Genomic DNA, 27,673 nt, shown 5'->3' on the forward strand with positions numbered 1-27,673 from the left:
CCGGATAAACAGCCGGATAAGATTCTGGTGGACTTTCTTCCTGTTGCGAAGGAATAAGAGGGATGCTCACTTGATCATTAGAGTCTATGTTGATAAATAGAATTTGGACGGTGGGGTCTTCATCGTTTGTAGTGAGAATATTATCTGAGGAAGTAACTTCTGAAGGCAAAACCGGGTCACTTGTAAGCTGGACCTTTTGACTTGTGTCTGGTTTGGATTCAGGTGTAAGATCATCTAAGGACAGAACTTCTGTAGGCAGCATCGGGTCACTTGTAATCTGGACCTTTTGACTGTTGTCTAGTTCGGATTCAGATGTAGGATCATCTAAGGATGGAACCTCGGTAGGCAAAACCGGGTCACTTGTAAGCTGGACCTTTTGAAAGACCGGGTCACTTGTGAGCTGGACCTTTGGACTTTCGTTTGGTTTAGACTCGGGTGGTTCATCTTTGATGATAAAGTGGCGCAGAGATGATGAAGGTAAATCAACATTCGTTCCGACCAGGGACTGGTCTGGAATCGACGGAGCACAGGTAGGTTCAGGAAGAGAAGGTTGGACCAGAGGGGAATTATGCTTGAGCACTTGGTTAGCAGAGCGACTTGCCAAAAGGCGCTGATATCGAGCGGGTAGTTGGGGTAAGGGAGGTGACAGACTTTCCAAAAGACGGGAGGCTTCATCCATAAGTGGACAAAGGCGAAGGAGATGATTACCTTCACAAAGTCGACAAGGGAAACGAACCTTCCCTTTTCTCCTACCAACTAATGAGGTATCGTCGATTGGCGACGATAAGGGACGAGGCGGATCACGGGACCATACATCTAGGATCCTGGGGATACCAGGACAATCAGAAAGAAAATGGTCCGCCTTGCATAACCGACAAGGAGAGCTGGCCTTCCGCGGAAGAGCAGAAGGTGGTTCGACTTCAGATATTCTTGCGGTAGATGTGACCTTTCCCTTAGGGGACTTCTTCTTTTTGGTCTTCTTCTTCTTCTTCTTAGCCACCTGGTTACTGAAACCCGAGGTTTCACCAGGCGAAGTAGAAGATGAGGACGCAGCAGTGGGCGAAGAATGGGAGGGCTCCACCTTAGAATCATCATGGTGTTGTTCGGGTGGAGGAGGTGGTGGCGGAACAGAAGTTATCACACTCGAAACCACCGAGTTCGAAAACAACCATACGGGTAAACTAATGGTCAACCCAGGCAAAGACAATGTTGCGATATACTGAACACCGACATTTCCAACAGGAGGAAAGGGACGAGGGTTCCCATCAGGAGGAATACCTTGGCCGGTGGGCGCCGGGAAGGCTGCCATCGAACGAGAAATAATCCTACTCAGTCTAACGCAATCACAATCTAATTGGGTAGATGTTATCGTGGCCAATAAATTTTAAGACACTGAACTTAACCTTTTCATTTTTTAAGAGTTGAGAAAAGGATAAAAGATGACTCTAGTCTCCTTCGAATGTTTAATGAGCACGAAGTGACAAGACGCTCACAGGCACCTTTTCTTTTAGGGAGTCCGAAAAGGATCAAAAGTGACTACTCTGGAGACTCTAGGTAAAGGGTGTGCCAAACTTTTCGCAAAACCACAGAATACTTTTTAGGGTACGGGTGGTCGATCTTCGTGAATGCTGTGTTCACTGCATTGCGAATCGTAGGGCGACAGACTCGGCTTCCTATGGATAAAGGATAATAGCCTAGTGGGGTCTCCCGTATATACGCGACGGTACGTGGGAGCTCAGTCCGTATTGGCACCTATCGTTTCACCGTGGAGGAATCACCCAACCACTCGACGATAAACTACCAGGTTTAAAGACGCCGGAACACGTCTTCTAACCTAGACCTCTAGAGTATTTGCGTTATGTTCCAATGCGTTGTTATGTTCATTGAGTTTATTTTAAAGTTTATCTTCAATTATGTTTCAGTTTTTTGGTCCTACCGTATGTGGTCTCTCCAAACTTCCTAAATGCAATCTATATGCCAAAAGTATATCGTTTCATTCGATGAATTCTACCTACAGAAGAGTAGAGATATATTTTTTCACACGAACAAAATGATCATTAAGCAAGTAACAAAGATCCTAGTGCAGCTAATAACAAGAAATAAAAACTTTTTCCTTTTCTTTTTAAAAGCGACAAATAACAATAGATGTTAACGAATATAATGCAAAAAAGCTCGTTTGTTTTTTTTTTGATTTTTAAGATAGCATAATGCATGTAAACAAACCTCAAGATCCACGAATACAAACACAACCACTCAAAGGATATAGAACCAATTCAGAAACATGAAGATGAACTATCAAAGCAAAGGAAAACGCAAAGACGGTCAATGAACCAAATGGAGTCAAGCAAGAACCAAGCAAGCTAGAAGTGAATCACTAGATGAGTGCGGAAAACAATCAAGAAGCTGACTGGCTGATCAAACCACTACGTCCCACAAAAGGCTCGACATGCACAGCCACTAGGTACTCTAGGGCTGGAATACAAAATCGATAGAAATAAGCAAACAACTGAAGGATGAAAGTAACAACCAGTCACACAGAGGTCCAACACACTTCCAGAAGCAGGCAAAAGATATGGAAAACAAAAAATCTGAGATTAAGGAGCTTTGAGCTATCAAACTAGAAAAATTCACAGAGATGGCGCGACTGTGAAACTGCAACTCGCGCTAACAATGAATTGGCGCGGGTGTCTATGGAGCAACATGCGCCAACTGGCGCGACTGTCAGATCAAAAAACGCGCCAGCCGCGTTTACTAACTCAAAAAGAAAATATAACTACCCAGGGTCTGACTGACAGTGCCCAAAAGAACCAAACAGCAGATAGCAATTTCAAAACTAACTCAGAAAGTTCATTAACTCAGGCAAGCGAGAGAAAAACAATCATGCAAGACAAACTCAATAGCTTATCCCCAGCGGAGTCGCCAAATTGTTGGACAGGTAAATCCCCTCTGCGGACAGAGGCGATCCCACTAGTCTAAAGCAGAACTAGCCACAATCAAACCACGCTGCCACGCAAGTTCCTAGTTATGCATCAAAGGTGGATTAAAAAGACCAACCTGGAGTCCAACGCTATGTTTGAGGTAGAGCTGATATTCCCGCTCCCTCGCTCCAGCAGATTATAAATGAACACCTGCACATGCAAAGGGAGAGACAGATACCAACATAAAATCTACCAAAGCATAACTATATTTCAGTCAGAAAGGAAATAAATCAACACCATAATAGACAATGAGATTGGAACTATAATAGCAGTCGCTCATTAATTAATAATAAACAGGAAAAGTTACAACCATGGTTCTGACGTTGAACCTCTCCTGGCTGGGCGAGTAACTATATGTGTCTTGCACTGCATCTCCACTCCGGCAGCATAACCTCCCTAGCTCTCATTAGCATTCCTCCAAGAACTCAAGAACTCAACATCTAACACTCCATAACTCTGACTCTTAGCACTAGCGACTAGCTTGTCAAATGCATAAGGACAAGCTTATATAGATGAAGAAGGGAGGAGGATACGACGAACCGGGACACCTTTTGTGGATTAACATCTTTTCCCCGAAAGCCACTAAAGATGGAGATAGGATAGAGCTCGGCGTAAGACTGATTTTTTATCTTCAAAAAGCTCCATGTAATGAAGGAAACAACAGTCGGACGTGCATTAAGGCAAAAAGCATGACTAAACTCGGTTGGTGCGACTGCTGCTCTAAGACAGAGCGCCAATGGTCGCGCCCTCTTTTGAGGATCTCCATGATTGGCGCGGGTAAAATACTGTGGACTTGCGCCAATGGAAAAGGGACACTTTTCAGGGATAATCTGTAGGAGGTGTCTTCAGGGAACATGAAGTACATGCTCAAGGGAACATAATGCAAGTGTTTTTAGACTTTGTCACTTCTTATAACTCCCGGGATGAGTCCTCCAAGGTACGACAAGAGGAGTAACAGGGATGGTGACAAATTACTGTGTAACAGATGCCCCCTAAAGCATGAAGTCCGAGAGGTGGAGAGGGGTGAAATGCTTTACAAGAACATACATAAGAACACATATAGTTACCGCCGCCGAGGATCTGTATTAAGAGACATGACTGATAGTTCAATTACATGATGCATGTGGTATGGTCGCAGCCATCCATAAGAGAGTACATAAATAATCTAGATCCATAGTATGGACGCAGCCATCTAGTTAGGATCAATGAATTGACTCAGGTATGGTCGCAGCCATCCAGTGAATGAGTCAAGTATCAAGAATCACGCCTGGATTACAACAGACACAATCCAGGGTCTTGCGCTCCATCTCGACCCGAACAAGAGTACAAGTTCAAGCATGTGAATATATGAGTTGATGTCGAACATGCATGAACATCGTCTGATTACCAGTCAATAGTGGAAACTGTTAACAGACGCGAGAGGTACCACCAATAATGACGATGGCCCTCAAGGTACTATAGGTACAATCTACGACGTGTGAATAAATGATCTGAAGTCGAACACCCGTAGAATCATTCGATCGGAGGCCAATGATGAAAACCTCATGTCGAACACGAAGAACCTGCCATTGAGGCATGCAGGCTCCAAGGCACCGGAAGGGAGTCTCTAGATCAACTTCCTGGATAATGAGTTGAAGTCGACAGGAAGTGACCTTGATCGAAGGTGGGCCATGATGTTTCCCACATCATCGACACGAGACAGAGAGACAATATTGTGAATCAAGATTGTACAAACTATCAGAGGGAGGTTGTTTCTTTGCAGAGGTCAACTTCTCTTGAACATATCGGCGGCACATTAACGGAATTGGCAGTATTTGACATCAACGTATCAAAGGTCATGATGACGCGGAAATGAGTGAATGAGAGGTCAAATCAGGTACCCAAGTCCATGGAAGCAAGTGACAAATGTGAGATGAGATATCCCCACCCTGGACACGAAAGCAGAAAAGTGCCATGTTCAAGAGCGACATACTGCCGTCACGGTAATAATGATGGGTCAAAAATTTTCTTTTCCCCCCGCCATTTCTGGTGAGTACCCCAGTTATTTTTAACAAGCTTGATGGGGATAGCATGTGCTTGTGGTGTGACAAAATCCGATGTCATCAAATTTTAACGAGTCAGACAAATGAAGAACTCGACGTCTTTTCATGTTTAGAGAGTTTGAAAAGACAGCAGAAAAGAAAACTCCAGGGGTGTCCTTTTTCGTAAAGTTGTGTCTCTCGGGCCCGAAAAAGTATAAAATAATACCCGAAAGAACCGCCCGATCATTACGATCGAGGAGTACTTTTCATAATTAGTGATTTCGACCTGAAAAAGTAAAAAAGCGGTCAAAGCCATGTCGTTTCGGAACCATTAACGAGTTTGAAACGACAAAAACCCGGTAATCTTTTTATGTTTTAACAGTCGACAAAAAGAAACTTAAAACGACTGCCCCTTATTAACATTTAACGAGTCAAGAGGGAGAACTCGGCAATCTTTTCCTCTTTAAATGGTCAGAAAAGAGCTGAAAGCAGACCTTCATTTTTATTTTCTTTAACGAGTCAAAAAGGAAAAATACTCGGCAATCTTTTCATATTTTACGAGTCAGAAAAGAGCGTAAAGGTGACTCGTCCTGAAGGAACGAGTGGTATAAAGGATAGCAACTGGTTCCGGTAATGGTGGAACTTACTTGAAACATGTAATGGTCAAGAGGCTGGCTAATAAAACCACTCATCGCTGCGGTTCCTCAGGAAAGGATAAACAACCAAGCGAAAGCATATGATCGGCCAAAGAGATGGTGGCGATGGAATGAAACAACCAAGGCTCATCTAGCAGAAATTAGCAGATAAAAGGCAATCACGGGATGCAAATCAGGTATGGGTTCATTTTTACACAAGCTTGAACCATGGAGAACTTTGCTTGGATTCAATTTCATTTTTACATAAGCTTGAAACGAAAAACTATGCTTATTAAATTTTTGCATGCCCCCAGCATGATAATGCAAATCGAGGTATATGCCCCCCAAGCTTTATGGCATTCACGGAGTGGGTGGAATGAAGGTTCACTTGGAAAGACTCGATGTTGAAGGAGGATGCATGCCCCCCGGGCTTCAGTCACGCGCCCGGGTCAGCTGCCGTCATCAGAATGACGGAGCGGGCGTTGAGGCATTTCCTGTGGAAATAAGACCGTTTAGAAAGGGTAAATGACTATATGTGAAGTGTGAACCGGGGAACGAAAGTTGGTCTACGATCCTGATCGTCCTTCCTTCGTGCGGAAAACACATCACTCTGAAGAGTGAGGACACAATCGCACGTATGCGATAAATATAGTCTCGTCCAAGGAGTAAATTGTAATCTAGCGGACCTTGGACGACCATGAGACCCATTTGAACATTCTTCCCCTCTAGGGTGATAGGCACATTGGGAAGAACTCCTAAAGGTCGAGTAGTTTCTCGATGGAAACCTGTAAGGTTTCGCATCTCAGGCAGAAGCAGTGGCGAACCAAGTGCTTCCCAAGCTGTTGAAGAAAGGATACTCACAGGAGATCCCTCATCAATAATTGTACCAGCCATAACCATTCGGCAGACTTGGACTATAATTCGAAATGGTATGGCGGCTGGTAACCGAGGATTGACTAGTTGATCCCAATTAAAGGAAACAACTAGGTTGCTTGGAGGTGGGACCGGATAAACGGCCGGATAAGATTCTGGTGGACTTTCTTCCTGTTGCGAAGGAATAAGAGGGATGCTCACTTGATCATTAGAGTCTATGTTGATAAATAGAATTTGGACGGTGGGGTCTTCATCGTTTGTAGTGAGAATATTATCTGAGGAAGTAACTTCTGAAGGCAAAATCGGGTCACTTGTAAGCTGGACCTTTTGACTTGTGTCTGGTTTGGATTCAGGTGTAAGATCATCTAAGGACAGAACTTCTGTAGGCAGCATCGGGTCACTTGTAATCTGGACCTTTTGACTGTTGTCTAGTTCGGATTCAGATGTAGGATCATCTAAGGATGGAACCTCGGTAGGCAAAACCGAGTCACTTGTAAGCTGGACCTTTTGAAAGACCGGGTCACTTGTGAGCTGGACCTTTGGACTTTCGTTTGGTTTAGACTCGGGTGGTTCATCTTTGATGATAAAGTGGCGCAGAGATGATGAAGGTAAATCAACATTCGTTCCGACCAGGGACTGGTTTGGAATCGACGGAGCACAGGTAGGTTCAGGAAGAGAAGGTTGGACCAGAGGGGAATTATGCTTGAGCACTTGGTTAGCAGAGCGACTTGCCAAAAGGCGCTGATATCGAGCGGGTAGTTGGGGTAAGGGAGGTGACAGACTTTCCAAAAGACGGGAGGCTTCATCCATAAGTGGACAAAGGCGAAGGACATGATTACCTTCACAAAGTCGACAAGGGAAACGAACCTTCCCTTTTCTCCTACCAACTAATGAGGTATCGTCGATTGGCGACGACAAGGGACGAGGCGGATCACGGGACCATACATCTAGGATCCTGGGGATACCAGGACAATCAGAAAGAAAATGGTCCGCCTTGCATAACCGACAAGGAGAGCTGGCCTTCCGCGGAAGAGCAGAAGGTGGTTCGACTTCAGATATTCTTGCGGTAGATGTGACCTTTCCCTTAGGGGACTTCTTCTTTTTGGTCTTCTTCTTCTTCTTCTTAGCCACCTGGTTACTGAAACCCGAGGTTTCACCAGGCGAAGTAGAAAATGAGGACGCAGCAGTGGGTGAAGAAGGGGAGGGCTCCACCTTAGAATCATCATGGTGTTGTTCGGGTGGAGGAGGTGGTGGCGGAACAGAAGTTATCACACTCGAAACCACCGAGTTCGAAAACAACCATACAGGTAAACCAATGGTCAACCCAGGCAAAGACAATGTTGCGATATACTGAACACCGACATTTCCAACAGGAGGAAAGGGACGAGGGTTCCCATCAGGAGGAATACCTTGGCCGGTGGGCGCCGGGAAGGCTGCCATCGAACGAGAAATAATCCTACTCAGTCTAACGCAATCACAATCTAATTGGGTAGATGTTATCGTGGCCAATAAATTTTAAGACACTGAACTTAACCTTTTCATTTTTTAAGAGTTGAGAAAAGGATAAAAGATGACTCTAGTCTCCTTCGAATGTTTAATGAGCATGAAGTGACAAGACGCTCACAGGCACCTTTTCTTTTAGGGAGTCCGAAAAGGATCAAAAGTGACTACTCTGGAGACTCTAGGTAAAGGGTGTGCCAAACTTTTCGCAAAACCACAGAATACTTTTTAGGGTACGGGTGGTCGATCTTCGTGAATGCTGTGTTCACTGCATTGCGAATCGTAGGGCGGCAGACTCGGCTTCCTATGGATAAAGGATAATAGCCTAGTGGGGTCTCCCGTATATACACGACGGTACGTGGGAGCTCAGTCCGTATTGGCACCTATCGTTTCACCGTGGAGGAATCACCCAACCACTCGACGATAAACTACCAGGTTTAAAGACGCCGGAACACATCTTCTAACCTAGACCTCTAGAGTATTTGCGTTATGTTCCAATGCGTTGTTATGTTCATTGAGTTTATTTTAAAGTTTATCTTCAATTATGTGTCAGTTTTTTGGTCCTACCGTATGTGGTCTCTCCAAACTTCCTAAATGCAATCTATATGCCAAAAGTATATCGTTTCATTCGATGAATTCTACCTACAGAAGAGTAGAGATATATTTTTTCACACGAACAAAATGATCATTAAGCAAGTAACAAAGATCCTAGTGCAGCTAATAACAAGAAATAAAAACTTTTTCCTTTTCTTTTTAAAAGCGACAAATAACAATAGATGTTAACGAATATAATGCAAAAAAGCTCGTTTGTTTTTTTTTTTGATTTTTAAGATAGCATAATGCATGTAAACAAACCTCAAGATCCACGAATACAAACACAACCACTCAAAGGATATAGAACCAATTCAGAAACATGAAGATGAACTATCAAAGCAAAGGAAAACGCAAAGACGTTCAATGAACCAAATGGAGTCAAGAAAGAACCAAGCAAGCTAGAAGTGAATCACTAGATGAGTGCGGAAAACAATCAAGAAGCTGACTGGCTGATCAAACCACTACGTCCCACAGAAGGCTCGACATGCACAGCCACTAGGTACTCTAGGGCTGGAATACAAAATCGATAGAAATAAGCAAACAACTGAAGGATGAAAGTAACAACCAGTCACACAGAGGTCCAACACACTTCCAGAAGCAGGCAAAAGATATGGAAAACAAAAAATCTGAGTTTAAGGAGCTTTGAGCTATCAAACTGGAAAAATTCACAGAGATGGCGCAACTGTGAAACTGCAACTTGCGCTAACAATGAATTGGCGCGGGTGTCTATGGAGAAACATGCGCCAACTGGCGCGACTGTCAGATGAAAAAACGCGCCAGCCGCATTTACTAACTCAAAAAGAAAATATAACTACCCAGGGTTTGACTGACAGTGCCCAAAAGAACCAAACAGCAGATAGCAATTTCAAAACTGACTTAGAAAGTTCATTAACTCAGGCAAGCGAGAGAAAAACAATCATGCAAGACAAATTCAATAGCTTATCCCCAGCGGAGTCGCCAAATTGTTGGACAGGTAAATCCCCTCTGCGGACATAGGCGATCCCACTAGTCTAAAGCAAAACTAGCCACAATCAAACCACGCTGCCACGCAAGTTCCTAGTTATGCATCAAAGGTGGATTAAAAAGACCAACCTGGAGTCCAACGCTATGTTTGAGGTAGAGCTGATATTCCCGCTCCCTCGCTCCAGCAGATTATAAACGAACACCTGCACATGCAAAGGGAGAGACAGATACCAACATAAAATCTACCAAAGCATAACTATATTTCAGTCAGAAAGGAAATAAATCAACACCATAATAGACAATGAGATTGGAACTATAATAGCAGTCGCTCATTAATTAATAATAAACAGGAAAAGTTACAACCATGGTTCTGACGTTGAACCTCTCCTGGCTGGGCGAGTAACTATATGTGTCTTGCACTGCATCTCCACTCCGGCAGCATAACCTCCCTAGCTCTCATTAGCATTCCTCCAAGAACTCAAGAACTCAACATCTAACACTCCATAACTCTGACTCTTAGCACTAGCGACTAGCTTGTCAAATGCATAAGGACAAGCTTATATAGATGAAGAAGGGAGGAGGATACGACGAACCGGGACACCTTTTGTGGATTAACATCTTTTCCCCGAAAGCCACTAAAGATGGAGATAGGATAGAGCTCGGCGTAAGACTGATTTTTTATCTTCAAAAAGCTCCATGTAATGAAAGAAACAACAGTCGGACGTGCATTAAGGCAAAAAGCATGACTAAACTCAGTTGGCGCGACTGCTGCTCTAAGACAGAGCGCCAATGGTCGCGCCCTCTTTTGAGGATCTCCATGATTGGCGCGGGTAAAATACTGTGGACTTGCGCCAATGGAAAAGGGACACTTTTCAGGGATAATCTGTAGGAGGTGTCTTCAGGGAACATGAAGTACATGCTCAAGGGAACATAATGCAAGTGTTTTTAGACTTTGTCACTTTTTATAACTCCCGGGATGAGTTCTCCAAGGTACGACAAGAGGAGTAACAGGGATGGTGACCAATTACTGTGTAACAGCCCTAATATAGAGATTATGTATATCCGCCTTGAACTTGGCCGCGCTTTGCAAACGGTTGTATACTGTCGGGGATAACCGTGGTCTGCAGTTGATCCGTGTCCGGATACTCGCCTCCATGAATATCCAAAACACCTTGATCTCACAAATCCTTGTGGCATCTTTTATAGCCCGAAGTGAGTTATACTGCACGGCTTCAGGTAGGTTCTTGTCAATGTCGGGAAACTGGCTGCCCTTCGGCAACTCTCCTGCAACTAGTAGGATTGTTAGGAGCAACCATGCGTAATGGAAAGTCTTACCTTGCTCCTGGGCTTCCTGACAATTCGTCAAAAATTCATCACAAAGAAACTGCGCCCAGTTGAACTGAACCCCTTCTGCGCATTGCTTCGTGAGTGCAATGACAAAGGCGGGCACCTCATCTGCGCGGCATTTCCTCATGAGTTTACCAGCCAGTAACTGGGTGGTGATGCGCACCCCTCAGTCTTTGATGCTTGCTATTACATACCCTCGCTTCCGCTTTTCCAGCTTATACTTAACCTTCATGGCTTCTGCGAGGTCGCTACTCATTCCGGCTATATCTGCAGGATCGTTTCCTTTAGTAGGCAGCTAGGAAATTCGGTGTATTAAATTGGCCGTGATGGGAATCGGTTCCTCTAGCCAGAGATACCCATCATGTACTAGACATAGTAACTGTCAGATAATGAAGATTGTGATGGCCGCGTGGTGATAGTGGGGTATCCACCTTAGATTGAGTAATCCCGCCTTCTCCACACCCCGTAACCAGTTCTGTTGTAGTAATTTTTCCGCGGCCAACTGGGGAAACTTCTCACTGTCCGTGAGATCCCAATCTTCGAACTTGATATTCGGTATCCGACCCAACGGCAGACCGTCAAACCTTATTTCATCCGGAAGAAGCAGGGTCTGGAGCGAAATCTTCGTGGCCTCCAAGTCCTTCAGTATCTTGGCCATCCCTTTCCATGGAGAGATATATGGTGGTAACATTATTGCCAAAGGGACTTGGGAAACATTTTCCTCTTCCTCATCCTGTGCTTCAATCTGGGCGATCAGGGCTTGTAAATCTTCCTCTTCCTCCTCGAGTTCAGTGGTGATTGCCTTGCCTTTTTCTACCATTGACAATTTACTGAATCGTGGTGATGCCCGGACTGGCCCCATAGTCTGTTTGTCTTTCTGGGGTCGTGGCATGTGTGGGGACTTTGGAACCTCTGGGGCAGTGGCCGCCTCTCCCGGCTGCTTCTGGGTCAGATAGGGCTTTTCCACGAACCTTACCCTGGTTCTAGACATGGTTTCTATCCTGGATTCGCTCGGGTACGTACTCATGGGTGGCCAGGTAGTAGGGTGCTTGCTGCTCTGCACTGGCTCGAGTCTCAAATATCCACGGGTTGTTGTGGGGCTACCCCAACAGTTTCTATAGGAACGTGTGAGTTTGAATTCAACCCTTCCCTCCACTTCTGATTCATTAATATCTTCTTGGTGGTAGATCTTTTCGTATCTAGCTCGAAACTCCTGTCTTAATGGCTTGCCGCTCGCTCCTTTCTGTCATAACTCAGACTTCTTGTCATGAACAGTGATGTCAACGATCACCTCCCAGCCTTCCCATGTGGCAGCAGAGCTTTGTCTGCGTGTCTGCGATCTTGCTGACCGACTGGCCCTACACGAAACCTTGTTTCCGCGCAGTTCTCATGTAGACTCGTTTATAGTCCCACGCCTCCTTTCAACTGCTTGGAGCGCTGAGACTGTGCTTTCCATAGATAGTCAGGTGGTTGCACCCCACGTGCAAGACTTCCGCTTCCCTTCTAGCCCAAGCTGCGGGCATCCTTCGAGTACCTTTGTATGTGGTAGCACACTGCATTCTATGCTCCTTTGCTTAGTAAGGTGTGGTCGCAACCATGATAGTAGGGTCACAGCAGTGGCCAGGCCTAGTTTCCTTAGTTCCGCACGGTCCATTTGTGCGTCTAGTTTGCTGATTTCTTCGTCCAATATCATGCTTTTTCTCCTCAGTTGTGCCCATTCTTCATCTAGTTCACGAAGTTTCAAGCTCTCACGCCGAATGGCTTCCTGTAATTTCCGAATTGCTTTACCTTGGTCCTCGCGTCCTGTCCAAACTGTGGGAGATTCTGTTGTACTCCTGATTTCATCTTGTCTTATCGATGATGGGATCACCTTCGCCCTCCTCCTATTGCTTATGGTCCTATATGCCCATCGAACCCTGGGTACATGCAAATTCTTATTGGTTTGTTTTGTTTGGCGAACTCTATGCATATTTATTGCGATCAGCTGGCAGAATGCGTCGCTTTTCCAGTTTTCACCTTCTACATTCGCACTAGGTCCCACTAGCCTTCTGACCTGTATTCCACACCAGCGCAGTTGTCGCGTGCAGCGCCCCTGCTTGCGCACTGTGCCACTTCTGTTTAAATATCATCTTTTCACAGTGGTCTACGGATTCCTCAACATTTGTTGCGCCCTCATCGGTTGGCAGTTCCCTTGCTTCAGTCGTCACGCATCGCAGTGATCTCACCATCATATTACAATTCAGCGTTGTTACTTCATGCAATCGGTTCTTCCATCGCTCTATCTCTTCGTCTGAATCTGACATGCAGGAGCTGTCGCATTCCCATGAGATTCTTTCGTCTGCTGTCGGATTCACTCGATCCTGATCTTGCGCCGTTATTTGGTAGATGCAGTCCAGTTCATCATCACTATCCTCCTCGCGCATAGGTTCGGTGTAGCACTCCTTCGGCTGGATCTAGTGGGACTATTACCCGGAGGGACTTTTTCTCGAATATCATTTTTTGTTTCTTTAGGTTGATGACTCCATTCATGTCCGTGGCCCAGTCTATTCCTAACAAGGCGGGGTAAGGGTTACTGTCATCCACAATTTCTATTACCTCAAAATCTGTTTGTGTGCTCGCGCCGTCGATGTCCACTGTGACTCCTTGCAATCTCCCCATGGGCAAGATCTTCTGTTGGTTCGCCATCCATAATTGAATAGGAGACCATTGTAGTGCGGGCCTACCCATGTGTTCCCAGGTCTATTTAGGTAGCACATTCGCATCCGACCCCAAGTCTAGAACAACCTGATCCATCTCATAATCACCAATCTATGCAGTCAATCACATTTCCCGCCTGGTGCACAACGCATGCTTGCCTAGTTTTCGGACCATCCGCGGTTCACCCAGCCCTGCACACCGAGTTATCAGCTCTTGCAATCCCTTAACTACTTTATTGTCCCATAGTAGCTTCATGCACGTCTCTAAAAAGGTAGTCAACATAGAGGGATCCATTTCTAGCTTAGTTTGATCCTTACTACCTGAAGTAGAGGCCTCCGCGAAGCTCTTCTTAGCTTCCATAAATGTCTCCTTCACGTGTTCCAAATCAAACTTAGGTTGCTTTGTAGGGGCCTTGCAAACCCATGTATCCTCCTCAGGTTTCTTCCCCTTATCCTCTCCTATGGTTGCACCGCTTCTGAGCACCATGTTCACATTAGGGTCCTCTTCACGCGGTTCAACTTTCATCATTTGCACGTTCTGTGTGGGAGTAGACTGAAGCACCCCTTTTTCACGCATTTGTGTGATTAGTGTGGGGAAATCTACTGCTTCATGATCAAACTGGTAACAATACGGGCAACATGTTCTGGTCGGGTTTGTATAGTCACACGCATAGTGCCCAGGTCCTCCACAATTGTAGCAAATTAACTGTCCACGTCCTCGTTCAGGTCCCATTCCTCCTTGTCCCCATTCGCGTCCCAGGAATCCACCATGCGCTATTGCCACGGCTGGATCCTGACCTCATGCCTCAGTCTGCAACTGGTAAGCAGGTGTCTGATCCATCAACAACTCATAACTTTGGCAATTTCGTTCGTCGTGGCCCACCGATCTACAAAAAATGCAAAATAGCTGCTGGGGGGGGTTGTGTAAACTTCTGCAATAGATGAAAGTTGTCTGTTGTGTGCTTTCCTCCTACCTGATAGATCGCGCACTAGAGCGTGGGTGCCGTGCTTGGCCCCGCCTGTGCCTCTGGTCTCAACAGCATTGGTCCCCCCTACCAAATAGTTCGCGAATATCGAACAATGATCCTTATCGTGGCCCTGGCCTTTACATTTTATGCACCATATCTCTTCTCGCGCTTCTAGTCGGGGCACCTTATCTTGTTTCAAACTTTGCATCTCTAAGCATAGGTTTTATATTTGCACCTGGATTTATTGAACTCTCAACCCAAGATCTTGTATTGGAGTTTCATGCAACCTCATCGCTATCTCTAATGCTTCAGCTTGGGTTGAGATCTTCTGTTGTGATAACGCCGTCCTTAGGTGTGGTGTCAGAGATGCCACAAACCAGGCACGGTGCTACGCATCCGTCAGTGTCATGTTAGCTTCACGAATCGTGCTCTTCAGTCTCTGATCTAGATCCCAATGGGTTTCACTTGGAAGCATCACGATCTCCTTGAACCCGAGGATCGACTGCGTCTCTGATTTTGGTTGGCTAAATTCTTTGTTCAAGGCATCCTGGATCTCCACTATTTCCGCATTTAGATGATCGCTAGAGTGCTTTATATACCATGTCAGCACGATCCTGCAACGCGCTTACCAAAGTAGCCTTTTTGATGTTATCATCCGTAACGCCTTGGGCTTCCCATACTGCCTTTACCATGAACTAGAACTGATCTGGTTCCTCACTTCCTATGCCTCTAAATACAGGCAACTTGATCGCACTCGCCATTCCAACCCTCAGTGGTGGCAGAGGTGGGGTAGGTGAAGATGGGGTTGATGTAGGCAAAGTGGGTGATGGCGTGGATGGTGGTGGTAACAGTGGAATGTGCTACTTTATCAACCAGACCGCGCTTCTCGGAGAGAACCCAGCGAGCTCCTCCTCGCTTTCTCGTGAAAGTGAAATCAGGGGATTGTTCTCTAACCCTTCGATCCCTTGGTAGCCTCTTCCGCTCCACGTTACCCCAGACATCAATGGATTCTCATAACCCGTTTTTCACATAACAACATTTTAATCCAGGTATTCAACGATTTGATATACTTACCTCGTGGTCCCTTGAGAAAACGCCTTTCCGCTTCGCTGTAGCTCACGGTTGTATCTATCGTGAACTCAGTGATAAACCCTCCTATTACCCGATCCAACCAGTGATCTACCGCCTGTGTGATTTTATCTTCAGACGCCTCTAGCTTGTGCAACAACTTTGGAGTCCACACGATGGGTTGATCAAGTCTACACCTTCCCTGACTGTCAGCTAGCCTCGCGATCCACTCATACAGTTCTGTTGAGAAGGATGCGAAGAAGATCTCGTGGATTTCCGTAGTGATCCAGCCACCTTTCTTCAGATATCTGCGGAGTTTTTTTTTTCCTGTACTACGAACTCGTGGAGCTTCTGATCCAACCAATCTTCAATCTCTTTCTTTGTAGGGTTTCAGTGTTCCGACATCAGACATCCCTTAGGCAGATCTCGGTCCCGGCAACGGAACCATTTGTTGGCTTAATGGGGCCTGACCTAGGTTCGGAAGTGTTTTAGCCAAACAAATCCTGCACTACCGGCCCTTTCGGCAATAGTCCGCGGAGCGCGGATTGAAGTCTCACTCGAGGTAGTAGGGGAGGGTGCTAGAACCAGGTTTCCGCACCCTAGGGATGTCTTGATGAGGATTGGAAGGGTTGCGAACCAATCTGCGTACTCGCATTACTCTGCTCAGCTCGTCTAACCTTCACAAAGTTTGACGATGAGGCTCTTCTTAGATTCTTATTATTAATGTGGTTATTGTAGATCAGATCTAATTCTTAAGGTCTTTAAGCAAACATTTAATAGATATAACCAGTGTACACACCCATAAATCTTATAGATTTGCATAAATTCAGAGCATAAGCATAAACATATAGATCTGCGATAAAACACACAATGATTCAGCAACACTTATCTTTATTTATCTCCTGTTCGTTACAACCAGATCCGCCCTGTGCACTCAGCTGCAGGGGCCTGCGCACACAGCTGCGGACTCTACCAGGCCTCTGCGCACATAGCTGCAGAGCCTACTCTACTACTATCACCCACGACTCATACTTACAGAATCAGAATGAACTTAGCATTCATAAACCCATAACATTCAAGATCCAAACTAAATCTCCCTTCTTCCCTTAGAGCCCCACTCTATTTATACATTCTCATGGTCCGTGGACCATGGGCAGGCCGACTTGCTTTCTATTTTCTTGCATTATTTTCAGGCGGACAACCCTTTGACTTGACTCATTATAGTTCGCGCTCCATGCACTTTGCGGGGCTTTTACCACACTTCTATCCAAAATTGCAGGCTTTAAGTCCCAAACCCATTATGTGGGCCCTACGCTACCCAACAGATGGTTCACTTGGTATTGGACAAGTATCTTACATTCTATTAGGTCACGGTAAAGCTACATAGAAACATTGATTATTTAATATATTGGTAATATTAAATATTTGGCAAAGAATCTAACATTTTAGACATGATGAATTTCCTAGATGCCTTGATCTGATACTATTGATAATTTTTATGACAAGCATGATAACCTTGATGATATAAGTGTAATAATAATATTTTCACTCAATATCCCCTTGTTGACCTTGGCTTAGTAATTTTGACAGTATAGTAAATCTGAATGCCCTGACTTGATGGACCTAGATATGTTGTGTTCATGAGCTTTGAGGTATGATGATACACCTGTTAGATATCCTAAATATATGACTCTAACCCTTGATGAAAGTTTGATGTCATGTTCATATGTGATGATGAAGTAGTTGGTGCTAACATGTTATGGCCATGATGGATATATGTTTTGGAACTTGATATAATTTGATTTCATGATATAATAGTTCTGTTGATGCATGGCAATACTACGATAGACAGGTTGATAATGATGAAGTCTAAATTGGATTCCCATTCAGAGGGGCAAACTCTCCATAAGATCCCTACACCTACTATCATTTCCATTAAATATATGGAAGATTCCTTACTGTTGAAATAAGTTTTTTGGACATAAATAAACAAATATATGACATTGTTGGTATGTAGCAAGTTCTGGTGTAAGAAGAGAGGGTTTTCCTTAGTCGAAGCCCAAATTGCATGGAAGCAAGATTATCAGTGCAGTTAGAGGCTTCCAACCACATGAAAGAAAGCCTATGGGTGCGGTTTTTCCTGTAGGTCACAAAACTGAATCTTTATGCATAAAATCAGGAATGCACTAGGAGTATGATAACCCTACAGATATGTAACAGACAACAGAAATTTCTATGAGTAGGGAAGTTTAAATGTTTGACTTACTATAGAGAAAAATGATGTGTTGACTAAACTTGTGTTTGTAGGGAACCGTAATATTCATATAAGTATATTATTTTTATTTGATCATTGAAGCTAATATATGACAATATCTAATAACACTTGCAAGGGTTTAACACGATTTGGCTTATTGGCTTGAATTAGTATAAATGAGCATATTGTCTAGGATGATTGATGATGCTTTGGAATATTGACTTGATGATTGATAGTTCATAGACATGTTTTGGGTTATGGATTATTTGAATTCACAATGATAACAAGTTATAATTTTGATCTAATTTAGTACTTGACGACTGATGATTTTCCTTGTTGACAGTCCTATGTGGGAATACTAATTTTTGGTGATTAATGTTGGAATTGATTATGTATTGAATTCATTGGATTCGACACATCATTTGTAGGTATAAAAGGCTATGATCTAGTTTGCAATGATCTCACAATGAATAGATGGAACTTATATTTATCCTTGGTATATGCATTTGCATCTAGTGACATAAATGATTTATATTATGATCATGAGGATGGCTTGATAAATTTTGGTAAATAACAATTGTTGACATAATAATAGTATTTGGATGTGAGCTCTACCTGACACCTAGTCCAAAGAGTGTGTCACAATGATATTGGTAGAAACTTTTATGACTTTGATATTAGCTTTGATTTGGCATCTATAAGATGACTTGGTTGATTTGATTGCACAATGTTGATTTGTATGAGGCTTAATATATTGGTTTGGTCAAGTGTTATGTTTGCATAAAGCATTGTATGTAGCAAGATCCCTGAGCCCGGTATGTCTGCATTGACAGTCACCCTATGAAGCCATGAAGATGTGCAAATCTAAACCTATACTTCAAAAGTGGTCCAAGGTATGACTTTGATTTTGGTTTTATATACTGATGGTCTATTCATGACAAGTAATGAGCCTTTAATGATAAAAGTAAGAGGGTGTTGGCCTTTGAAGTTAGAAATGGCAAAGCATGACATGATGAACTACTTTTTGAAGTCTGGAAAATAAAATCTATTTAAGAGTTTTTTGAAAGTGAAAATGCAAATCGTTGGACACTCCGATTGAATTATGCACAAATATTGTTGGACATACCTTGGCAACTGACAGTGGATTGAAACTCTATGTGAAAACCTGTCTGTATATATGTTTTTCATAAAAAGACCTGAGTGAATTCATGATTGAGCCTCTTCATACACATTGAGTTTCCTCTGAGCACCCTTCGAGATATTTGCATGGGACAATCAATTTTTGGTCTCTTCCTGTGATATGTGACTGCATGGATGCACAAATGCTCTTTAGTATCATTATTAATGAGATGAGCACATCTGGGTGATGCCTTAGTATGACATATTCCATGATATTTTGATGAGAATTCCATAGCTTTAAGCATGATTGAGGTTGAATATGATGTTGCTGGCATAACTAGCTATGAGGTAGGTTGAAGAAGCTCTTTCGAGAGCTGTTTGAGTAGGTTCTGGATATGACATGAATACATTGTGATAATATTGAGTGGGATACAATTGGAAAAGAATATTGTATATAGTTGGGACTGAGATCTGTTCATATATTGAGACAACACTGATGTACGAGACAAACTTAGGCTTGTGGTTATCACCTCCATGAGAGGGAGGATGAGTAAAGTATCATTTTTTTTATATATGTTTTATGATATAATGTTTGATTTGATGTCCTGCATGAATAGGATACTGCTTCTATTTTGACATGATGATCAAGTAGGTACCAAATATGATCATGATGATATAACTCTGATCTACATAGAGTAGGACTGATCGAGAAGCTTGAGCCAACTATTCCCCTGTGGTGAAGTAAAATTGTAAGTGCGGACACGAATGGATTCCTCTAGCCCGATGATGGGTCTAGCCACAACAGATACATTCTATGGAAGATTTCCTTAGGTTATAACCAATTAAGAGGGCCTACCTCTTAGTTCGCTTATCCTGTTTGATGATGTCCTTGCTTGCTCGCTCCAGTTATCTCTCACTTCCTTCTTCAAGCACCTGAAACAAGTAAAAAATAGCAAACAACAAATGTGACAATAGACAAATTGTAATTCAACCTACTTAACAAATCAAGAAACATTAAGCCATGAATATGTAAGATGAAAAAACATGTAGGAAATCAATCGATAGTTGCATATATTAATATCAAAGAGCGATGCCAACCATTTGTCTTGACATTGTAGTCTTCCTCTGATAAGACCAGGTTCCCACACATTTCTGCTAGCATTCCATGATGGCCTCAATCAACAGTAGTTTTAAGGCTCTTCCCTTTAGGCTTCACTCCAAACCAAATCACACTTCTCCCTCACACAACTAGATAGGTACAACTAGTAATAGCTTGATGTCTACTCCAAACCAAAATAGCATAAGCACAACAACATCAACACTAGTTTGTGCTTGGGAAGAAGGGAGGTTTATATAGGAAAAATGGATGGGAGATGGATCCTCTTCTCATAGGAGAAGGGCTTATCCCTTGAGTTAGTTCTATCATTATAGGAAAAAGGAGCCCAAATTGACATCCTCGACCCCATCCAGCCAAACCATATACCAGACTTCTGTTACAAAGCTTCTAGAGCTGGAAGCTTCGGCTCTAATTTTAAAAAACTTTCCAAAATAGGACTGGCGTGTTTGGAACACAGCTCAGTCGCTCCGGTCAGCGTGAGGAGTAGTGCTAATCTATGCACATCGGCGTGGGGGAGACAAAGGTCATTAGCACCGGTATTGTAAGCTAGGAAAAACAGAAGTTTCAGGGAAATGGTGCAAAAGGGAATTGATCTACTCATGAAGAGGGACACAATGGGAGTTTCTTCATGAAGGCAAAGCATGCGAGGTTCACTATAGAGGTCCTCCAGGATCAAGGAACGAGGAGTACAGAGACAATGACAAAATTTTGTGTAACATATGCCCCCTAAAGTGTGAAGGCCGAGATAGAGTGAGGGATGAAATGCTTTATAATTCAGTGTGGGGAACCGGTCTTCCATTGAAAAACCTGCAAGCAAGTACATATACATATACATAAACTGAGATCTCTGTCAAATGATATATGAATCGTGGCATGGATGCAACCATCCAGAGAATGATCATGTAAATGGATCCAGGTATGGGCACAACCATCCGTTAAAGAGGATCATAACAAAACCACGGTATGGTCGTAGCCATCCAATAATGAGAAGGATCACATATGATAAGTCATGGTCTGGTCGCAGCCATACATTTGATAGAGACATGCATATCATCATAACCATGTCACACCACTTCACAACCTGGACTTTTGTGATCCAAGTCCAGGGTCTTGCGCTCCAACACGACTCAATCAAAGTACAAATTCTAACATGTGAATAGATATGTTGATGTCGAACATGCTAGAAAGTCGCTTAATTACCAGTCAATCATGTAAACTGTTAACAAGCGCGAGAGAAACCACCAATAATGTCAATGGTCCTCAAGGTACTATCAGCACAATCCACGGAATGTGAATAGAGGAACTAAATTCGAACACCCATTAAATCACTCGATCGAAAGCCAATGATGTGAACTTGTTGTCGAGTGCAAAGAACTTGCCATTAGGGCATGCAAGCTCTAAGGTATTGGAAGGGAGTCTCTTGGTCAACTTCTCGGATAATGAGTTGAAGTCGATGGAAAGCGACCATGTCGAAGGAGGGCCATAATGAATCCCACATCATCGACGTGAGACGAGAGGATGCAAAATGATTTTGGATGATACATAGAATTAGAGGTAAGTGTAATTGCAGAAGGACAACTCTTGAACATATCGATGACACAAATGGAAGTTTGGCAGCTTTTGGATCCATGGTATCGGTGGTCATGATGACGTGGCAGAGATCAAATGGAAGGCAAAAATGAACGGCCCAACTCAAGAAGGTCAACGATACAAATGAGGATATCCAAACCCGACACGAAGCAAAGAGTGTCATGTTCAAGAGTGAGCTACCGACACAACTGATAGATTTCCAAATTTTCCCCCACCATTTCTGGCAGGTACCCCAATTATTTTTTAATCACAAGCTTGAAGGGGATAGCATATGCTTGCACTGTAAGTTCATCCTTCGGATGAATCTGACCTAGTAATTTTAACGAGCCTTAGGAAGGAGAAGCTCATGTTCGTCATGGTGACGAATCTGATGTCGTTTAATATTTTAACGAGTCCGACAAAGGTGTAACTTGGTATCTTTTTCATGTTTAGAGAGTATGAAAAAGAGACGGAAAAGAAAACTCCACATGGTCCCTTTTCATACGTTTGTGTCTCTCGAACCCAAAAAGATAGAAAATGATATTCGAGAGAACCGCGTGACAATTTCAGTCAAAGAGTACCTTTTTCGTAAATAGTGCCTCCTAGCCCGAAAAAGGGGTAAAATTATACTAGGCGCATGACGTTTCACATCCGTTAACGAGTTCGAAACAATAAGGGCTCGACCATATTTTTGCTTTTAAAGGGTTGGAAAAGAGCTGAAAGCGGACCCCCTCCTCAAACCCCATTGTCGACCAACCTCAACAAAAAGGATAAATGAACACATGAATACTCAGAATTTCACAATTCTGTCGGGATGGGCTAACATCCAGCTAGGAGGAGCTAAACACCTCTGGCCATGCATGGCTCAAATGCTTTGTTTTTATTCTCTTTAACGAGTTAAAAAGGGAAAAAATACTTGGCAATCTTTTCATATGATTTTAATGAATCGAGAAAAGAGCTGAAACGTGACTCATCATCATTGTTGAACATCCATCACCTGTTGTTGCACAAGTAAGGTAAAGTGTATTATCGAGTCCTTGAGGCAAAATAGGTCAAAATATTTACAAAAACCTGATATTTTCATGAAAAAATGAATAAAAAGGGGAAAAGTAAATATATTTTTACCATTTACCATTTTACCTTTGTTGTGAAGACTTTTTACTCACTTTTTCCCTAATTGTTCTAGAGCAGATTATGGGAGATTCGGGAGGTCAATCGACGAGCCACCAGTTCCAAGTAACAGCTGAAGCCCTGAGCTCCATTTTCATGTTCTTTATTTCTACTTTTAACCATTTTTTTAGATTTTTGAGGAGGTTTTTGAAAATATTTTTCACCCTCGGTCGGCGCGATTTCTGGGCATAGAATCATGCTAGCTGAGGGTGATTAACAAAGTCATCTGCGCCGATCGGTGCAATTGTTTTTAAAACAGGTGTGTCGACGCTATGAATAGGGAAAAATCCTACTTTCTCAAAAACTGACCGTTTAAACTTAAATTTTATGTGCCAAGGATGATTATTGACTCAAATTAATGGCTTTAATAGGAGAGAATCGCTGAAAATGGTGGAATGGAAAGAACAGGAACATGAAGATGTCGACACCTAGGCAATGAATGACCTAAATTTCCTGGAGGCTTTGAGGGCTTGTAGGCTCCTCAAATTATTTCTTATGCCAGGGACATGAGCCCAACCCGAGTTGCTTCGGTACTTGATTAGTCTTTGGGACATTAATCGAGAGATTTTTGTCATTGGCGACCAGGAGTTGGATTTGGAAAATTCAGATATATACTTCATCACTTGACTGTCTCGCAAAGGGGTGCCAGTGAACTTGTATGGGTCATGTCCGATTGGGGCAAGCATATCTTCCTTGCTTGTCGAACACTGCCCTGAGGCCCTGAAATCCAAGAGTGGGAAGATAGAGATTTCCAGTGTGCAGGATCTGACAGTGAGGGTGCTTCTGTTGACTATCAACAGAGTGGCAGGGTCTGTTGGGTCCCTATAATACTAGTGATTACCCCATTACTATTGTAGTTATACCCCTTATTTATATTGTTGTGCCCCTATTACCCCCATATTGTTATTTCTCTGCCCCATAGAATCCCTCTATTGTTATTTTTGTGGCTTTATATTATTATTGTTAGGTCGGCTGGATTATATTGTGACTCCTTAGACTCCTATATATAGAAAGGAGGTTTTGTCATTTGTATCATCCAAGAATTGTTCATTTATGTAATGTAAAAGAGGTTTCCCCCTCGAAGAGGCTGAATTCTAAGGCGTTGATCTATCTTTTCTATCTTTTCTTGAGCTGGTTTCATAACATTTGGTATCGGAGCTTTGGATTCTAGGGTTTCGCTGCTCCAAACAGGTCATCGTGGAATTTTAGCTATAACTTTTTTTCTGTGAAGTTTCAGAAGTCGCAAAAAAAACCCATTTGAGAAGAAATCGCGCTGAACCTTGGGTCCAAATTTCAGAGCTTTTTGCGCGATATTTGCGGAGATATGATCTGAGGAAGTTGGTCTTTTTGCAGACTCCTGAATTACATTCAAAACAGGTGACCTGGGGAAAATCGTCATAACTTTCTCTCTGGGGATCGGATTGAAATTTCGTAAGAAGGTACAGAAAGAGGATGGAATTTAGTTTCTTGTGAGTGTGTTTCAGATTCAAAGGTTGAAACAGTGACTCGTGGCATGTCGTACAAGTTCGCTCTACTGAACTAGTCTAAAAGCAAGTCACTGTGGGAGATTTCACATAACTCTTCTTTGGAGAATCCAATTTGGCTCAGACTTGTGGCATTGGAAAGAGGACGTAGAAGGCTACTACAGGTAATAGGTTCAGAACTGGATGATCCGAAATTACAGAGATACATCAGATTCAATATCAGGCTTCTATAAAGTGAAAAAAGGTGTGTAGTTTTTTTTAAATTTTTGTGTAAGCTTGGTTTAACAGAATTCAAAGGGCATAGTAAAGCATTATTATCGGTAACTGATGCCCCGAGGAAAGAAAATGCAAACACCTAGTAAGGAACCTGAAAGCTCTAGCATGACTCATGAAGAAGAGGAAGAAATGCTACATGATATATCAAAATTACAAGAACAAGTGCAACAAATGTCACGCTCACAAAAGCTAACAGAAGCTAAGATAAGTGGCGTGGAATCTAAGATAAATGGTGTGGAATCTAAGATAAAGGGCATGGAAGCTAAGATGGATGATTCGAAGACAGATTTGAAGAGAGACATGGCAGATTTGAAGATAGATTTGAAGACAGACATGGAAGAATTGAAGAAGTTGCTACAAGAAAGGGTCACTAATGGTGAAAAGGTAGTAAAGGAAACTCATGATGAGAACAAAAGAAATGTTAATCATGATTCCATAGATGCTAATGTTGGATCGAAGAATCACCATATTCCAAAAATCGATATGAGGAAGTTTGATGGCAAGGATCCCGCCACATGGATATTACAGATGGAGCAATTCTTCGATCTCAATAATGTGCAAAACACACAAAAGGTACGTATGGCAACTGTATATTTGGAACCAAATCAGTTTGTATGGTATCAATGGCTTTTCTCTCGTAAACAATTTATCACTTGGGCAATTTTTACGGAAGAATTGATAGCACATTATGAAGATACAAAAAGCAACACTTTTTTTAGCCAATTGATAAGTCTCAAACAAAAGGGTTCAGTAATGGAGCACATTGAGGAGTTCCAAAAATTGAACATAAGGGTAAAAGATATTCCAGAGGAGCATAGGATTGATGTGTTCATAGGGTCTTTAAAGGATAATATCCAACATGATGTTCGCCTTTGGGAACCTGATTCATTAGAGAAGGCATTCAGGTTAGCAAGAAAAATGGAAAGCAAAATTATGGCAACCAGGAAGCATACCACTCACAACTATAAAGACGGAAGTGTTGTTGCCCCTAGTCTTCCACAACCTATAAGGTTGACACCACAACAATTGGAAGAAAAAAGAGCAAAAGGGCTTTGTTACAGTTGTGATAGCAAATACACTAAAGGTCATAAGTGTGCTGAGAAGAAATTATTCTACATAGATTGTGAAGAGGAAGAAGAAAAGGAGCAAGAAAGGTCAAAAGAAGAAGATATACTCCAGGAACAAAGCCTAGATGAAGAACAAATAAATCCGACCATATCTTGTAATGCATTGGCGGGAATTACCACTCCTCAAACCATCAAGATAGAAGGACAAATCAAGAAGAAAAAGGTAATAGTGTTGATTGATTCAGGAAGCACCCACAATTTTATTCATTGTAGGGTAGCAAAAGAATTGAATTGCTTCCTATATCCAGCACCAGAGTGTCAAGTGATGATTGCAAATGGAGGAACAATAAATTGCTCTGGAAAGTGCCATAATATCAAGCTATCCATGGGAGAATATGTATTGACTAGCCCAATGCTTTCCATTCCAATGGGAGGTGCTGATGTTGTACTAGGAGTCCAATGGCTACAATCCTTGGGTACAATAGCTTTTAATTTTCAAGAACTTTTCATCAAATTTTCTACGGAAGGAAAGGAAGTTGAATTAAGGGGTATTGCAGGGAAACCAGGAAAGATAATCAGCTCTAATGGCATGACAAAGCTTCTAAAAAAGGAGCAAAGAGGTGTAATTGCACAATTATGTTCGCTAGATGTTTCCACATTGGAATCATCTATTTCTCCAGATCTCCAAAAAGTCCTGGACAATCATTCCAAGGTATTTGAGACTCCCAAAGGTCTCCCACCTATGCGTGATCATGATCATGCTATTCATCTGATTCCAGGAAGTGTTCCTCCAAACATCAGGCCGTACAGATATCCCTATGTCCAAAAAAGTGAAATTGAACGTATGGTTGCAGAAATGCTAGAGGCTGGTATAATTCAACCGAGTCAAAGTTCTTTCTCAGCTCCAGTAGTATTGGTGCACAAGAAGGATGGATCATGGCGCATGTGTCCAGATTATAGGGAGCTCAACAAGCTCACTATTAAAGATAAGTTCCCCATTCCTGTTATTGATGAATTACTGGATGAATTGCATGGATCAATTTACTTCACCAAGTTGGATCTTCGTTCGGGATATCATCAAATCAGAATGAAGATTGAAGACATTCCGAAAACGGCATTTAGAACTCATGAGGGTCATTATGAATTTTTGGTCATGCCTTTTGGCCTTACCAATGCACCTTCAACATTTCAAGGTTTGATGAATTCAATTTTCAAACCATTCCTTAGAAAATTTGTGTTAGTATTTTTTGATGATATACTAATCTACAGCAAGTCTTGGAAGGATCATGTTGAACATGTTGACAGGGTGCTACAACTATTGGAGGAGAAACAATTATATGCAAAAAGATCCAAATGTTTCTTTGGAGTCCAGGAGGTGGAATATTTGGGTCATATTGTATCTCATGAAGGAGTTAAGGTAGACCCTAGCAAAATTAAAGCCATTAAGGAATGGAAAATCCCCACATCCATAAAGCATCTGCGAGGATTTCTTGGGTTGACAGGGTATTATCGCAAGTTTGTTAAGAATTATGGGAGAATAGCAGCACCTCTAACAACATTATTGAAGAAAGATTCATTTTCATGGACTCCGGAAGCAACAAAGGCCTTTGAACATCTTAAAGAGGCAATGTGCCAAGCACCGGTCTTAGCTACACCGGACTTCACAAAAACCTTTATTGTGGAATGTGATGCTTCAGGAAATGGAATTGGTGCTGTTCTAATGCAAGATGAAAGACCCATTGCTTTTGAAAGTCGTCCAATCAAGGGAAAGTTTTTAAGCAAAGCTATTTATGAGAAGGAAATGTTGGCAATACTCCATGCACTTAAGAAATGGCGACCCTACCTAATGGGAAGACACTTCAAGGTAAAAACGGATCATGATAGCCTTAAATACTTTTTAGAACAAAGATTATCCTCTGAAGAGCAACAAAAGTGGGTCACAAAGATGTTGGGTTATGACTTTGAAATCATCTA

This window comes from Pinus tabuliformis, chromosome 8, assembly GCF_031772625.1.
Source record: "Pinus tabuliformis cultivar Carrire ecotype Pingquan chromosome 8, CPIR1, whole genome shotgun sequence".
NCBI lineage: Eukaryota > Viridiplantae > Streptophyta > Pinopsida > Pinales > Pinaceae > Pinus > Pinus tabuliformis.